Source organism: Lolium perenne, chromosome 5 (genome assembly GCF_019359855.2).
Source record: "Lolium perenne isolate Kyuss_39 chromosome 5, Kyuss_2.0, whole genome shotgun sequence".
In the NCBI taxonomy this organism is placed as follows: domain Eukaryota; kingdom Viridiplantae; phylum Streptophyta; class Magnoliopsida; order Poales; family Poaceae; genus Lolium; species Lolium perenne.
This window is the reverse complement of record NC_067248.2, coordinates 257,773,178-257,791,407: the sequence shown is the minus strand read 5'-3', so window position 1 is coordinate 257,791,407 and position 18,230 is coordinate 257,773,178. Positions and strand designations below refer to the sequence as shown.

Sequence of the window (18,230 nt, the reverse complement as noted above, 5' to 3'; positions counted from 1 at the left end):
ATATAAAAAGTATTTGTTAACAAGGTTGATCAAGTCTTGTCACCAAATAAATTTTACATAGCATAAGAAGAAATAAATCTCAAATCAATCATGTTACCTTGAATTGTATTGATATGGATCCAATCACGAGAGTTTGATATTCTTCCTTAGGCTCATATATAGGACAATCAATAGTTCCCACTTTGATAGTTCTCACATTAGAAATAGTATTAACTCCACACGCTTTCTCAATCCTCTTGGGAAAATAAACGGTATGCTCCCTATCATCAACATTGAAAGTAACCTTTCCTTTATTGCAATCAATAACAGCCCCTGCGGTGTTAAGAAAAGGTCTCCCAAGAATAATAGACATATTATCATCTTCAGGCATTTCCAACACAACAAAATCAGTTAATATCAAGCAGTTAGTAGTAACTTGAACAGGAACATTCTCACATATACCAACAGGAATAGCAGTAGATTTATCAGCCATTTGCAAAGATATATCAGTAGGTATCAACTTATCTAAGTAAAGTCTCTTATAAAGAGAAAAAGGCATAACACTAACACCGGCTCCCAAGTCACATAGAGCAGTTTTAACATAATTATTCTTAATAGAACAAGGAATAGTAGGTATACCTGGGTCGCCCAACTTCTTTGGAACTTTGCCATTGAAAGAGTAATTAGCAAGCATAGTGGAAATTTCCTCATTTGGGATTTTTCTTTTGTTAGTAACAATATCTTTCATATACTTTGAATAAGGAGGCAATTTAATAGCATCAGTCAAAGGGATTTGCAAGAATAAAGGTTTCATCCAATCACAAAATTTATTATAGTGTTCTTCTTCCTTTGATTTTAGTTTCTTAGCAGGAAAAGGCATTTGCTTTTGCACCCAAGGTTCTCTTTCATTACCATGTTTCTCAGCAATAAAGTCTTCTTTAGTGTACTTTTTATTTTTAGCATGCTTTTCAGGTTCTTCTTCAACCTCTTCTTTATCAGGAGTATCATTCTTATCATTATCATTATCATTATCATTACCACTTTCAGTTTCAGCATCAGAAATAGAAATACTATTAGGATCATTAGCAGGTCCAGAGGATTCTACAACATTTTTATGTTTCTTCTTCTTTTTCTTCCTAGAATGAGCACTAGGTTCAATGCGTTGAGAATCTTGTTCAATTATTTTGGGATGCCCTTCAGGATATAGAGGATCCTGGGTAGAAACACCACCTCTAGTCGTTACTTCATAAGCATGTTTTTCTTTAGAATTACTCCCTAACAAGTCATTTTGCACTTTAGTGAGTTGATCAATTTGAGTTTGAATCATATGAAAATGTTTAACAAGCATCTTAACATCATTGGAGGTTCTCTCCACAATATTATGCAATTCACTAATAGCTCGAGAATTTTCCATTAAATGATTCTCTACTCTCATATTAAAATTTTCTTGCTTAACAATATAATTATCAAACTCATCTAAGCACTGTGCAGGAGGTTTCGAATACGGAATATCTTCCCTAGTAAAGCGTTGAAGGGAGTTTACCTCAATCATGGATGAAGGGGGAATTATCTCACATATATCTTCTATGGGAGGTAGATTCTTCACATCTTCAGATTTAATACCTTTCTCCTTGAGAGACTTCTTGGCTTCCCTCATATCTTCATCATTCAATTTAATTAAACCCCTCTTCTTCAATATTGGCGTTGGAGTTGGTTCAGGCGTAGTCCAATCATCATGATTCCGGCTTATTTTAGCCAATAATTCTTCAGCGTCGTCTGGAGTTCTTTTCCTGAAAACACAACCAGCACAACTATCCAGGTATGCCCTAGACTCAATGGTTAGTCCACTATAAAATATATCAAGTAAATCATGCTTTTCCAGATCATGCTCAAAGCCGAGCTCTAATAAGAGAGCAAAATCTCGCCCAAGCCTCAGGCAATTTCTCTTCATCTCCCTGGTCAAAATTATAAATTCTCTGCAAAGCAATATGTTGAGCACTAGCAGGAAAGTATTTGCGGAAGAAAACATCAAGAAATTCTTTCGGACTTTTAATAGAATTAGGTGGCAAATTATTATACCAAGTTTTAGCGTCATCCTTTAATGAGAATGGAAAGATTTTAGCAACAAAGTAAGTACGCATCTTGACATCATCAGAAAACAAGCTACTTAGAGTAGATAACTCAGTCATGTGTTCAACAACACTTTCTTTTTCAGTACCACAAAAGGGTGTTTTCTCAACAATAGCTATATGAGATAGATCAAGAGAAAAATCATAATCTTTATCCCTAATGTTTATGGGAGATGTGGCAAACTTAGGATCAGGAGACAGTTTATATCTAACAACATGTTCTGCAAGCAACTTTTTAATTTTTCTTGCATCAGTAGTAGCATTGCATTTTTCAATAAAATCATCATTAAGCTCCACATAATCTTCCTCAGGATCATCACTAAAATAATCAAGTTCAGGTGAACTAACAGGTGTAGTAGCATTAGGAGTTTCAGTATTTTCAATTTGTCTAGACCTAGCAATTGTAGCATCTAGAAAGGATCCCAATGAACCACTATCATCAAGCACAGCAGAAACATTATCAATATTATGAGAGTTTTCAGATTCAGCAGAAGTACCCGCATGTGAAGCATGCGGCGGTGAAACAAGTTTATCAATCACAGATGGTGAATCAAGAGCAGCAGAGGTATTCAGAATTGTACCTTTTCTTGTAGTGGATGGTAATATGGCGATCTTCGTATCGCGAGGTTTACCCATGATGGAGAATTTGCAGCGAACAATATTAATCCAAGTGAACTTCCAAATAAAGCTATGCTCCCCGGCAACGGCGCCAGAAAACAGTCTTGATGACCCACAAGTATAGGGGATCGCGGCAGTCTTCGAGGGAAGTAAAACCCAATTTATTGATTCGACACAAGGGGAGACAAAGAACACTTGGAAGCCTTAACAGCGGAGTTGTCAATTCAGCTGCACCTGGAAACAGACTTGCTCGCAAGGGTTTATCAGTAGTAACAGTTTTATAGCAGTAGCAGTAGTGAAATAACAGCAGCAGAGTAACAAAGACAGCAGTAGTGATTTTAGTAAACAGCAGGATTAAAATACTGTAGGCACGGGGACGGATGAACGGGCGTTGCATGGATGAGAGAAACTCATGTAACAATCTTAGCAGGGCATTTGCAGATAATAATAAAACGGTGTCCAAGTACAAAGCAATCAATAGGCATGTGTTCCATATATAGTCGTGCGTGCTCGCAATGAGAAACTTGCACAACATCTTTTGTCCTACCAGCCGGTGGCAGCCGGGCCTCAAGGGAAACTACTGGATATTAAGGTACTCCTTTTAATAGAGTACCAGAGCAAAGCATTAACACTCCGTGAACACATGTGATCCTCACATCGCTACCATTCCCTCCAGTTGTCCCGATTTCTGTCACTTCGGGGCCATCGGTTCCGGACAGCGACATGTGTATACAACTTATAGGTAAGACCATAAACAATGAATATCATGATGAAACAATAACATGTTCAGGTCTGAGATCATGGCACTCGGGCCCTAGTGACAAGCATTAAGCATAACAAGTTGCAACAATATCATCAAAGTACCAATTACGGACACTAGGCACTATGCCCTAACAATCTTATGCTATTACATGACCAATCTCATCCAATCCCTACCATCCCCTTCGGCCTACAGCGGGGGAATTACTCACACATGGATGGGGGAAACATGGCTGGTTGATGTAGAGGCGTTGGCGGTGATGGCGGCGATGATCTCCTCCAATTCCCCGTCCCGGCGGAGTGCCAGAACGGAGACTTCTGGCTCCCGCGACGGAGTTTCGCGATGTGGCGGCGTTCTGGAGGGTTTCTGGCGACTTCGACTTCTCCCCGTGTGTTTTTAGGTTGAGGCCGATAAATAGTCCGAAGGAGGGCGTCGGAGGCCGGCCGAGGGGGCCACACCACAGGGCCGCGCGGGCCCCCCCTGGGCCGCGCCGCCCTATGGTGTGGGGCCCTCGGGCCTCCACCTCAATTGTCCTTCTGGCTCCATCATTATTCTGGGAAAATAGGGCCTTCTGCATAAATTCCGAGGATTTTCCCGAAAGTTGGATTTCTGCACAAAAACGAGACACCAGAGCAGTTCTGCTGAAAACAACGTTAGTCCGTGTTAGTTGCATCCAAAATACACAAATTAGAGGCAAAACAATAGCAAAAGTGTTCGGGAAAGTAGATACGTTTTGGACGTATCAGGTACCAAAACCCTCGATGATTTATAAAGGTAATGAGGTCAGCTTAGTGGTAATCTGCTGCTTCTTGCGAAACGTAGTGACGATAGGGAGAGTACGATGATGTATTAATCTTAATACTTTGTATGTGAACCACTTAATAATCCTTCATAACCAGCTCGGCTGAAGTGAATGAGTTGGTTAATATTCTGTAGATAACCAACTAAACTGGAGTCGATAGTACATCACGTTGTACCAACAGTGACATGCAGGGTTGATAGCTCTCGACCAGATCGGCTAGTAGACATGTGAAAGCGCATGTGCGCAAAAAGGTTGGTTCCGCAACTGACATGTAGGTCAAGGTAGGGCACAGTGACAATAATGGCCGGGCCACTTCTCTATCTGACAGGTGGTCCGAACGGCCACCCTCAGACATGTGTCGGTATCTGATAGGCGGGCCTGAGTGTGGCAGGTCCAGTATAAGTGTGCATAGTCATTACTCCACCTGACATGTGCCCCCTTTAGTGATAGGTCTTGGACTCTTGTGCAACTAGTTGTGGGTCCATGTTTGAGAACGTGACGCACCATATAGAAAAGTATGTAAACAGCATAGTGGGTGGGTCCATATGTGTTGATCAACCTAAAGCCCAAATCTTGTGACTCTTCCCTACCGAGGTGCGGGTGTTTGGGGCTCCCATCGTCGAACGGTGAAATTTAGACAATCATTGACGTTGAGGGGTTTTCCTTTGTTTTTTTCCAAGTCTGACGGGACAAAGGCAGATATGTGACCTGGAAACATGAATCTTTCATGGTGTAGGACATCTGCTGATGGATCTGCTAAACGTCAGGCCAATTCCGTCGCTAAGATTCTCAGCTACTAGGTAGTATTAACACGCACGACACCCAACAGGCCGCCCCCAACCCTAACCTCTCCCTCCACCCTCCGCCACCGCCACCGGCAGTAGCGCCACCGGGGCAAAGTCCCTCGGGGCATGGCGGCGGCGGGCCCCCTTCCTCGTCGCTGTGTGGAGAACGGCGGCCGGATCCCACCTCCTCGATTCATGGCGGAGCAGACGCGCGTGGGATGGGCGACGACGGCGGCGGCCCTCCTCCCGTCGGCTGTCCCCTGGCAGACCGGCCGGCGCGTTTGGGATGGGCGGCGCTGCGGTGTCCCTCCTCTCGTCGGCTTCCCGCAGCACTCCGGCAGGGGCTGGTGGTGGGCGGCGCCATGCCATCCACCCCCGCCTCTCGTCGGTGCGTGGAGGCGATCTCGGGCATCTTCCGCGACACGAGGGCGCCCGGGGCAGCAGCCTTGGGTTCGACGAAGGAGGTGACCCTCTTCTTCGCCGGAGAGGGTAGGCCTGCGGTTGGTGGTGGTGGATCCTTGATCTATCACCGCGATCCGGCGGCGAGATGGAGGTGCATGGAAGCCGGCGATGGTGTCGCCGGTGGAGGGTTGGGTTGGCCAGCCCGAGATGGTCGCCAACGTGGGGGTCCGACCTGAATAAAGTCGGCGGTCCTAGGGCCTCTCTTGCATGAAGAGGAGGACCTACCAGAGGCCTGGACTCGTGATCTGGCCGGGGGGTTGAGTTCCGGAAGGCTCTGTCGGCGAATGTAACAGTGTTTTGCCTGGAGTTTGCTGGATCGGAGGTATTCGGTCGTGCGCACCCATGCGTTTGTTCCGACCGTTTGGTTCTGGAGGGAGCGGCGTGAAGCTCTTTTTCTGTGTTGACATCAAGTGACTATGGATCTATGATGAAAGTCGGAAGAAGAGAATTTCATGAAGGCCGGAGGGGAGGACTAGCTAAGGGAGGTTCAAGTCTCCGCGCTGCTGGGGGGCTTGCTTGGTGTCCGTGCTTCACAGCAGCGGTTTGAAAGTGGGGGCGACAACACATGTAAAGCGCAGAGTCCTACCTTTCAGGGTGAAAACCCAAGGTCTGGCCTTAACTGGTTGTGTCTGGCAGTGACCTTGGTGGAGGCATTATTTTGAGAGTGGGGACTATCTTCAGGGTGAAAACCCAAGGTCTTTGATCGGGCGACGACGGTGTTTGAGCAGTGTTTCCTTCTTGGAGGCGTTGTTTTTTGGAGAGACTGTAATTCAGGTGTTGTCATGGCGGTGGATGTATTGCTGTTGTTAGGCCCGAGATACTGTAGCGGGACTTTTATTTCTTACTTTTCTTTTTCTTTTTTTGGCTGTGTGCATCCGTAGTACCATTAGGGTGGTGCGTTATTGCAGAGGCTGGGTGTAATTGGTATCATATTTCCTTTATCGAAAAAAAAATCGTCGCTAATTGTCAAGCGTGTTGTAACGCATGAGACGACACCCTCGACTACCTCAGCCTCCTCGCGAGGGAGCATATATGAACATACGGCCACCCTGAAGTCTGAAGAACGAGGCAGAGCTCCCCTACCAGCCATACGAGCTAGATGACGACGAGGCCCTCAAGTTGGGCATTGCCGCATCGAAGCTGGAGGCCATAGCCGAGTGGCAAGGCCTCGCCGTCCAACTGCGTGAATCCACTACTGCTGCGCCAGCGCCCGCAGCTCCGACGTCTGTGGTGCCCTGGCCCTATCCGGCCATGGGCTACGCCAGAGTTCGTCAACCTAGCCGTGGACGACGACGAGTAGGCAGCGAGCCAGCGAGGATGGCCCAAACCCTAGCTGGCCGATTGGGCGGTGAAGAGCTAGAGCTATATCCCAGTAACGGTCCCATCGCACTACGTACATTATCGGCTCGATTTCGCCGGCCGGCACTAGCTAAGACTTGCCCCAGGCGCCATGATTGAGAGCCATAGCTAGCTGCAGAGGTCAGTCGAGGATCAGCTACGTGGTGCAATGGCAAATCCAGGCACGTACGCCGAGCTGTATCTGCTACACGAGTGGAGTGAAGAAGGCCAGAGTCAGGAAGGTACGTAGTACGTGCTAGTGTAGGTAGCTGCCGGCCGGCTGGGCGGCCTGGCGTACGCCGTAGCGACAGTGAACTAAAGAGTTCCCAGAGGCAGGCAGAGACGGCAGAGGCAGCTGGCTGCTGGGTGCTGGCGCCGGAACAAGTAACGTGGAAAGTGTAAATTCTAGCCCGAAATGAAGCACCACGTCAGGTCGGTACTTTCTTGCTGCTTGATCATTGCTGCGTGCGCACATTAATTAGTTTGACTGAGTAGTACTTCCTTTTCTGCTATTTTTATTGATTAAAAACAAGGTTGTGGTGTTCGTTTAGCGACATTTTACCAAGCTAGAGTTTGGCAATTTAGCATATATATTTGATTTTGGCCACACGATGTTGCGCATTTTATCATACAATATGGTCTATGTATTACGATGTGGTTTTTTCTCCAACTTTTGTTAGACTTTATGGCTTTCATATTTTTAGCCATATTTTTATGGTTGCCACACTTGCCAAGCTCAGCCTTGACAAAGCATGGCTGGGAATCAAACAACACACCATTGGCAAGGACTAAGGTCAAAAAATAAAAGTCTACCATCGCGGCATTACGTACTCAACACTATAGCCCCCTGTTGAGACCTCGTATTGCCGTGTCCTCTTTAATTTTTGAAACTAACTTGATAGAAGTTAAGGAATTTTTTCGGGATACATGGGCATTGTACTCCTTTCAAATTTCACATGCCAACAAACATGTCAAGCAAAGTCATTGCCTTCTCGATTCACCATTCTTGTGGATTCTTGTGGATGACGTGAGTCCACCAAATGACCAATCCTTCATGGTGTCCCTGGTATGCCAATATCTATGCTCTACATCATCTAATCCAAGCCAAGTCTTTAGGTTGGAACAAAGTCTACAGTGAACCTGCATTTGAAGAGGAGATGTGCGGCCAATTTGGGCACTTTATTGCAAATCTTACAAAGGCCACAATTTTGCCATCCTCATCGCTCAGACCTATCCATCGTCGATTTTTTCCACACTATATTTTGAAGAATCAAATATGCAAAATTTTTGCATTTGGGCTGCGTCCACAATTTCCACACCAAGGAAGACATGGATCCATCGAGGATGTGGTGAGGCCCAAAATTTTCATCTTGCATACCAATTTGTCTGAATAGCATTCATTGTTGGTGAACTTCGATATGATTGGGTCTGAGACTCCGGAGTGTCATTTTCCAAATGGATGGTGTCAAGAGGAGGTCCTAAAGCTTGGAGAATTGGACAACGTGTTGGATCACTAGTAGAAAAACGCTCATCTATACCGGTTCCAGAGGGCCATTCGTACCGGTTTTGCAACCGGTACAAATTATTCGGCACTAAAGCCCCCCCCTCTTTCGTACCGGTTGCTTACGAACCGGTATAAAACGGGCCTCCACGTGGGCCACCAGGAGAGCTCAGGGCTAAGGATCTTTGGTACCGGTTGGTAATACGAACCGGTACCAAAGGTTCCCCCCGCGGCAGGGAATTTTCCCAAATCTTCGCCGGCAGAGAATTGGCTTTTTAGGGTTTTGGAGAGGTTTAGGGATATCGGTTTGATTCATATCGCGTCGATGCACCAGAAACGCGTTTGGGTTTAGGTAGTACATGAAGATCAAGATGATGCATAGCAAGTTGGTGCATATAATATAACACACATGTTATTGCATGAGATCGCAAATTAAGTAGCACTATGCATGAAGATCGATCTTCATGCATAGTGGTGCTCTCCGAGGCGTACTCTATATATGTCTATTACATGTAGCATAGTGGTACTCTTCGAGTCAACGATATATGTAACATGTACATCTTCATTCATTGTGGTGCTCTGCGAGTGGTGGTATGACGTCCCGAAGGAAAAATCCCGCCAATTCCTCGCCTATTGCTATGAAGCGGTCATCAATTGAGAGCTTGTTCCGCTTTCTTGCCAACTATAAAAGAATAAGATACAAATGAATACATGAAACAACTATTACTGAAACTCAGCACAACTTATGATAACAAAACAAATTTGTGAAGATTGTTTTTGTACCTCTTTATTTCTTTCATTATTCGTTCTCTCGTTGACAATTCTGCGGATGTACTCGCAAACGAAGAATCCACAGAGATCGGTCCCCGGAGGTTGTTGCGGGCATTTCTTTACAAGAATATAATTCAATCAAACAATAGTCAAGTATGATAATTGAAAGGTGTGTGGACCTAGGTAGTACTACTTACTTTCGCACGCCATCGCAGCTTCGGTGGCCATTCACGGGACGTATCTTCCTTGATGAAAGTTTGCCATACGCTGCTCGACAAAAGAAAAAGCATAAAAGAGTCATCAATTAGTTCAAAGCAGGAAATTAACGAAACAAACCGATAAGAATTAAAATTACCTTCGAGCATTAAAAAACAAGACACGTATAGATCCTTTTCTTTGCTTAGTGAGTCCAAGACTTCAACTTCTCCAATTTCCAAATTGATGACGAGAAGAATAAAGTGAAACCTACGCACGTTTCAATATGTAGTCATTAGTTAAAATTTTGACATACGGTGAGCAAAATATAATGTGTTATAAGACAAGAAGACTCACTCGAAGTTGTAAGGCCAAAGTATTAGCTTTTTGTCACGTTGTCGCTTCAAAAACCTTAGCAAAGTCTGCGGTGTATCCTTGTTATAGAGGGGATCATCTATGGTTTTGACATGCATTGTGTTCGGGTCAATGAACCCAATGTCAGTGATATCGTCCCTTTTGCATTCGAGCATCTTTGATCTGCATAATATAGCGCACAAAAGATTATAATCTGCAGACAATGAACGACTTCTCAAATTAAATAAATAAATCACTTACGTAGACAATAGCAACCGATGATTGATTTGTCGAGGGCCCGGAGATTGTATAACCGAAAGAGTTCGGCGAAGTCAACGTTCACACAAGATTCCCTGGAAGTAGTGCTCTTCCCTAACTCGCACCATGATAGTCTCGATCCCTTCCTTTGAGGCCTTAAGGTACCACGAATGCAAGTTACGCATACATGTTGGTACCTTCCTGAGATTCTCGACCAAATCTTTCCCTTGAACAAACCGATATGCTCGTTCAGCTAAGGCGTAATCGCCATGCGTCTTGTCGAGAACTTTGAACGGTCTTCCCGTCCAACACCTTGAGAGGGGCGACCGATTGAACGGGTTGTTGTCCGAGCTGGTAGACACCGTGTATCCCTTTTATCTCCCCGATACCCGATTTAACGGGTTTTGTCGCCTCGATCATCTTGTCATACGACCTTTCAATAGAACGCGCATAGTCGGATGGCGGCGATGGTACAGGTCATATAGATTGTCAACGGTACGCACAACTTTCTCCCGATCTAGTGTCTTCTCGAAAGGTATCTCCGGCACTTTCGGTGCAAAAATTTCTTCACCTCGGCCTGAACGGCCTCCGCGTTTTCCTCCGGGAGTTTTTTCCCAAGGTAACTTCTCGGGAGGCGGCAGTTGTTTCTCCTTTCTAGCTTTCTTCCTAGGCGGCGCATCGTTCCGCTTAACGGACGCTGTCTTACGCGGAGGATCTCGAGATGGTGGACTCACGCTGGGGTCCCTCTCGTGTAGGTGTGGACTTGGCTGCTCACCAGGACTGCCACCAGGAGGAGTCGATGGCATTTGCTGCTCATGTGTAGGAGTCGGTGGCCTTTGCAAAAGGACGACGTACTTCTTCGGCCATAGGGCGAAACCGTGCTTGACATCGCCCGGTGTCCTCTCATCTTCACCTCTAGGAATATCAAGCTCCACTTTTTCAAACCCCGAAACAACTTCATCCACCCCGACACGAACACAACCAGGTGGAATGGGCATATGATGGTGCATTGCTCCATCTTCACTTGGGTACACATAGCCGACCGCCACCTTAACGTACGCGGTCCTGATTAACATATGTAGCTCGCAATCTGTCTTCTCCGTGACATAATCCACGGGGTAGCTTCCTCCACATCCGTCAAGATGCGAGGAACCGACACCGCTTCTTCGCTGAGATGGGGCAGCATCGGCTTGTGGATCCCGTAGAAACAGCGGCTGATCAGGTGCCCTCTCGATTTCTCTCAAGAGCCTCCACCCTAGATAACAACTCCGTTACAATGTCGGCGTCCTTCTTCTTCTTTCGCGAACGGCTTCTATAAGTGTCGGCGCTGTCCGGCCATGCTTCCTTCATGGTGAGACTGGGCGAGCTCGTACCCGTCCAACATGTTCGGGGTTCCCGTAGCGAGTGTCAGCTCGTCATTCTCTCGATCGGGAATGTACTCTCCCTTTCTCGACCTTTTCAATTGCATCTACAAGCTTCGGTACAATTGCCTCAATTTTTTCCTTCCATTTTCCCTTCGCAACGATCAACCCTGTCTTTGGGTCCAACCCTGCCCCATGAGCGAACAACCAGAACTTGGACCGTTCGGGCCAGTCCCATGTCTGTGGAGTGATTCCATGATCCATCAGTTTATTCTCAAACGCTGTCCACTTCGAAATGGCACTCTTGTAGCCACCGACCCCAAATGATGCGGAAGTTTCTTCTTTGCAGCATTTTCGGTATTTTTCTTCGATCGGGACACAAACTTAGACGATTTCTTATACTCCTTAAATGCGGCCCGGTGATCTTTTATCTTCACTAGATTTTCGGTATTATCATCGAATCTTTTGGATCTTCATTCTTATATTTGTCCCATAAATTTTTCTTGAAGCTCTGGAATTGTATGGCCATCTTCTTCCATGTCCATTCCTTGACTTTATCCTTCGGCCTTCCGTCATGTCTTCCGGTAGGCTGAACTTTGTCGCAGCGTTTCCCAAAGAAATTTTTTCATGCCGTCGTTGACATAAGTAGCACCACTCTCCGGGTTCTTCGGCTTATGCCACTCTTGAATGCTGATCGGTACATGGTCCCTAACAATAACTCCGGATTGACTTGTAAATTTGCGGCAAAACTCCTTGGGCTCCACGGTTCACCATTAGCCTTGAATGCCGTGAGGGCTAACCTGCCCTCGCCCTTTAGCACCCGCGTCGGGCCTCGTTTTGTTCTAACAGACTTGCTCGATGATCCGTAAGGCTAAAAGAAAAAATTATTCGTTAATAAGTGCAATACAAATAAATGAATGCATCTAGGGATGAACACAGACTAATTGATACATAGATATACACCTCGCCGGAGTTTGTGATGGACACTTCATTGTCTTTTCTAACTTGTTCGTACTCAAGTCCCTCGCCAAAATCATTCAGAAAGTCGGGGTACTCGTTGTCATCTCCATCGTCGGGTTCCGGACCACGGGCACTCTCATAGATCAATCGCTGCACCGCTTCTTCCCCTCCTCATCTCGGACGAAGGTGCCGTACTCCATACCTCAATGTCACTGCAAAATTAAGAAAGCAATTAATAGCATAATCATGTGAAATACAAACACATATGCCCTCCTTTTGAAATGAATATGCCAAACAAAAACACAATCATGCCCTTAAGAAAACTTAGTTGTGGTACTTTCTATCTATCCAGATTTCACCTTGTGATGTTCATATGTTTATGTACTCGCGCTCCTCCTCTCGCTCTTCTCTCTATGACACGGCGGCACCTCCACGGACTCGGCTCCGCTTCATACCCTATCCCTAACACTCGGCGCTCCTCCTCTCGCTATTCTCTCTATGTCGCGGCGGTTTGTGAATATTCCAAAATTTGGGGAAATCTAAAATTTGTTTCAAAGTTGCCACTTTGCATGCTTATATTAAGAGTTTGACTTTGAATCAGCAAGGTTGACTTTAACCAAGTTGTTCACTTTTATGAGTACTATTGATCTCAAGGGGCAAGCGGCACGGCACGGCCAGGCAGTGGCACGGCAAATGGGCAGTGGCACAGCAGGGCACTGGCAGGGCACAGCAGCAGCACGGCAGTGGCACGGCAGAATGGCAGGTGGCACGGGCAGGGCACGGCAGCGGGCAGGCACGGGCAGGGCACGGCAGCACAGCGGCAAAGGGGGCACGGCACGGCAGGGCAGCGGCAATGGCAGCGGCACGGCACGGGCAGTGGCAGCCAGCGCAGCGCACGGGCAGGGCACGGGCAGGGCACGGCAGCGGCAGCGGCACGGCACGGGCAGGGCACGGCAGCGGCAGCTGGCACGGGCAGTGGCACGGCACGGCAGCGGCACGGGCAGTGGCACCCGGCAGGCACGGCAGGGCACGGCGGTGGCACGGGCAGCGGCACGCAGCGGCAGCGCAGCGGCACGGGCAGGGCACGGCACCGGGCAGGGCACGGCACGGCAACGGCAGCGGCAGCGGCACGGCACGGGCAGGGCACGCAGCGGCAGCGCAGGGGCAGGGGCATGGGCGTGGGCGTCTGCGGCATTTCGTCGAACACCCTAAGGGTGGTGTCGACGGCCGCAGAGTGCGGCTTGGCGTCGTCGGCGTGGGCGTCTGCGAGCGTCGGGGAACGGCGGAGCGTGGCCGAGGCGACGTCGGGCACGGCGGGCGTGGTGAGGCGAGCGGCGGCGCCGACGCCGGATGTGCGCGCGCGTGCGAGCGGGGAGGGAAGAAGGCCGGGAGGAGCGGCGGACTTACCTGCGGGCGCGGCGACGGCGACGGCGACCGCGTGGCTGCGGACGGCGCGGCGTGGCTCGGATGGCGGCGCGGCGTGGCTCCGATGGCGGCGCGGCGTGGGTGCGCGGCGGTGCGGCGTGGGTGCGAACGGCGCGGCACGGCTAAGTGTGAGAATGGAGAAGAAGATGGCCGCGCGGCTAAGTGTTTTACAGGGAAAAACCTTTGGTACCGGTTGGTACCACCAACCGCACGAAAGGCCTTTCGTATCGGTTGGTGGTACCAACCGGTACCAAAGGTTTTTTTTTGTTTTTTGTTTTTCTTTTTCTGTTTTCTTTTCTTTCTTTGTTTCTTTTCTTTTTCTTTTCGTTTCGTTTCTTTTTCTGTTTCTTTTTGTTTCTTTTCTTTTTTATTTTCTTTTCTATTTCTTTTCTATTTCTTTTTTCTGTTGCTTTTCTATTTATTTTTTTTTCTGTTTCTTTTCTATTTATTTTTTCTATTGCTTTTCTATTTATTTTCTTTTCTGTTGCTTTTCTTTTTCTGTTTCTTTTCTTTTTTTATTTTCTTTTCTATTTCTTTTCTATTTCTTTTTTCTGTTGGTTTTCTGTTTATTTTTTTCTGTTTCTTTTCTATTTTATTTTTTCTATTGCTTTTCTATTTATTTTCTTTTCGTTGCTTTTCTTTTTCTGTTTCTTTTCTTTTTTATTTTCCTTTCTATTTCTTTTCTATTTCTTTTTTCTGTTGCTTTTCTATTTATTTTCTTTTCTGTTTCTTTTATATTTATTTTTTATATTGCTTTTCTATTTATTTTCTTTTCTATTTATTGTTTATATTTCTTTCTTTACACTCCCGCCACGACGCCGTTCGCGCGGGAAAGTTTCCCGCCTCGACGTCGCGCAGGAAACTTTCCCGCCACGACGTCGCGCAGGAAACTTTCCCGCCACGACGCCGCGCGTGGGAGAAAAAAGGCGAGAAAGAAAGGGCGGGAATAAATTTTTATTACGATTGAACTCGAATTAAAAGTACATAGCTTAACTGAAAATTAAAGATACATGGCCAAATTCTACTGTTGGAGTCATTCAGTCATACTCGTGCCTAGCCCTGTAGTAGTCGCCACTGTAGTCGTCGTAGTCGCCGTCATCATCGTCGCTGGCATCGGGGTCGCGGTACTCTCCGGTCGGCGGGTGAGCACGCGTGGGCTGGGACTGAGGGTAGCGCAGGCGGGGGCCACGGTAGGCCATGACGCCCTGGAGAGTTCGGCCGCGCCACCACAGCCGACGGCCGGCCTCGTTGAAGTTCGAAGGAGGCGGACCGCCCTCCTCATGCCTGGAAAGCGTGGGAAGAAAATAGGCGGGAAGACAGAGGCAAACCTTTAGTACCGGTTGGTGGGTGCAACCGGTACTAAAGCTGTCGGCAGGATAAGGACGCCCTGTCGGTGGGATAAGGACGCGTGGGTAACCTTTAGTACCGGTTGGTGGGTGCAACCGGTACTAAAGCTGTCGGCAGGATAAGGACGCCCTGTCGGTGGGATAAGGACGCGTGGGTAACCTTTAGTACCGGTTGGTAGGTGCAACCGGTACTAAAGCTGTCGGCAGGATAAGGACGCCCTGCTCGATGAGATAAAGTATGTAGCGCACGACGCCCGTCGGTGGGATAAGGACGCGTGGGTAACCTTTAGTACCGGTTCGTGTCCGCAACCGGTACTAAAGTCTGTCGGCAGGATAAGGACGCTCGGCCTATAAAAGGAGCATCGATAGACCATGGGAAGCAGCTCAACAAGCCAACATGGATGGAGAGTTTCATCACCATGGATGGAAGAAAGGGTTGGGAAATCTCCCGTGGCGGAACTTGTCGAAGATGCCCTTGGTGCACACGCCCTATGGCATCTTCGAAGTTCCGCCTCGGAAAAATTTCCCCGCAAGCCCGTGGAAGACTCCATCTCCTCTAACAATGTTGTGGAAAGGGTTGGGAAATCTCCCGTGGCGGAACTTGTCGAAGATGCCCTTGGTGCACACGCCCTATGGCATCTTCGGAAGTTCCGCCTCGGAAAAATTTCCCTGCAAGCCCGTGGAAGACTCCATCTCCTCTAACAATGTTGCGGAAAGGGTTGGGAAATCACCGTGGCGGAACTTCTCGAATATGCCCTTGGTGCACATGCCCTATATATGGCATATTCGGAAGTTCCGCCTTGGAAAAATTTCCTGCAAGCCCGTGGAAGACTCCATCTCCTCTAACAATGTTGGGGAAAGGGTTGGGAAATCTCCGTGGCGGAACTTGTCGAAGATGCCCTTGGTGCACACGCCCTATGGCATCTTCGGAAGTTCCGCCTCGAAAAATTTCCCTGCAAGCCCGTGACTTAACTAGTAAAACAAGCCAACCATCTCCATTGTTAATATCTTACATACAAGAACATCATTACACAAAAGTGATTTCCATATTGAGATACACAAGTTATACTCCATCTCCTCTAGTCTTCTCGAGTTTTCTTCGCCTCGTTTCCCTTTCTTCATCGCGACGCAACCATGGACAATCTTCATTGTTTAAGATGATGCTTGGGTCAATTTTTACCTTGAAGGGTGGAATATCGTCAAACTTATTATAATCTTCTCGACATGTCTGTCTTGTCCTCTACTCCCACGATGTTTCTTTTTCCTGAAAGAACTATGTGCCGCTTTGGCTCATCGTATGATGTGTCCTCTTGCCTTTCTTTTCTTTTTTCGGTTTGCTAGACATATCCTTCACATAAAAAACCTGAGCCACTTCACTGGCTAGGACGAATGGTTCGGTGTCGTACCCAAGATTCTTGAAATCCACTGTAGTCATTCCGCATCGCGGGTCTACCTGTACTCGTCTTTCAGGTTGAACCATTTACACCGGAACAAAGGGACCTTGAAATTAGGTCCATAGTCAAGTTCCCATATCTCCTCTATGTACCCATAATATGTGACCTTGTTCCCATTGCCATCTTCTCGCATCAAAGCGGACACCACTGTTTTGGTTGGTGCTCTTTTTGTCTTGGGCGAAAGTGTAAAATGTGTTCCCATTAATCTCGTACCCTTGAAAAGTCGATATAGTAGAAGATGGTTGCTTGGCCAACAAGTACAGCTGCTCGTCATCGGTGACATTCATGAGACGTGTTTGCAACCAACCGCCGAAAGTCTTCATGTGTTCTCCATCAATCCAATCTTCACGTTGCTCCGGTATTTAGAGCGTAAGATCTCCTTGTGTTCCTCTTTGTACGGAGCCACCAAGATGGAATTAAGTAGAACTGTGTAGTGTGCTTGAGTGAAAGAATGTCCGTCCATACACGTTGCTGATTTCTTTCCTAGCGTGCCTTTTCCACGCAGCTTCCCTCATAGCGCGATTCAGAACACCGATCGGCTTAAGGTCGTGAATAAAGTCAACACAAAACTCAATGACCTCCTCTGTTCCATAGCCCTTGGAGATGCTTCCTTCTCGGCCTAGCACGGTTATGAACGTACTTCTTTAAGACTCCCATGAATCTCTCAAAGGGGAACATGTTGTGTAGAAATACAGACCGAGAACGCCAATCTCTTCGACCAGGTGAACTAGGAGATGTGTCATAATATTGAAGAAGGATGGTGGGAACACCAACTCGAAGCTGACTAGACATTGGACCACATCCTTCAGAATTTTGTAGAGTAAGTGGATTGATCACCTTCTCGAGAAATTGCATTGAGGAACGCACATAGCTTCACAATGGGTACTCGAACATTTTCCTACAGAAGCCCCTCAATGCAACCGGAAGTAATTGTGTCATAATCACGTGGCAGTCATGAGACTTTAGGTTTTGAAACTTTTTCTCCGACATGTTTATTATTCCCTTTATATTCGACGAGAAGCCGACGGGACCTTGATGCTACTCAGACTTCAAAAAAGATCTCCTTCTCCTCTTTGGTAAGAGCATAGCCGGGCAGGACCTTGATACTTCTCTGGATTCGAGTTGTTTCCTTCGTGGATACTTTGCTGGTCCCGCCGTGCATCCGGTGTATCTTTTGTCTTCCCATACACGCCCAAGAAGTTTAGCAGGTTCACGCAAAGATTTTTCGTCACGTGCATCACGTCGATTGCAGAGTGAACCTCTAAGAATTTCCGTAGGGTAGCTCCCAAAATATCGACTTCTTCTTCCACATGGGTACGTGTCCGTCAACATCATGCGGAACAGATTGTCCGCCGGGACCCTTTCCAAAGATCACTTCTAAATCCTTGACCATATCATATATAACTTCCCCATTAGGGCGGGTAGGCTTGGTTCGGTTATCTGCCTCACCTCCGAAATGCTTTCCTCTCTTTCTTACGTGATGTTGTTTTGGAAGAAATCGACGATGCCCTGTGCACACATTCTTGTTTCCCAAATAAATACTATCGGCCTCACCTAAACAAGGTGTGCATGCATTGTATCCCTTGTTTGACTGCCCCTGAAATGTTACCAAGAGCAGGCCAATCATTGATGGTTACAAATAACAACGCTCGTAGGTTAAATTCCTTTTGTTCGTGCTCATCCCACACAGGTACACCTTCGTCACGCCACAACTCTAAAAGTTCTTCAACCA

At 47.1% G+C, this 18,230-nt stretch overlaps 1 long non-coding RNA gene across 1 annotated transcript; it reads right to left on the bottom strand.

The window, feature by feature from the left end:
• Positions 1-8,742: 8,742 nt before the first annotated feature.
• On the bottom strand, positions 8,743-9,417 carry LOC127298386 (uncharacterized). Its single transcript, XR_007849728.2, has 3 exons — positions 9,343-9,417; positions 9,158-9,262; positions 8,743-9,056 (listed from the first exon to the last, which is right to left on the bottom strand). It is a non-coding gene; the product is annotated as an uncharacterized lncRNA (long non-coding RNA).
• Between the last annotated feature and the right edge of the window lie 8,813 nt (positions 9,418-18,230).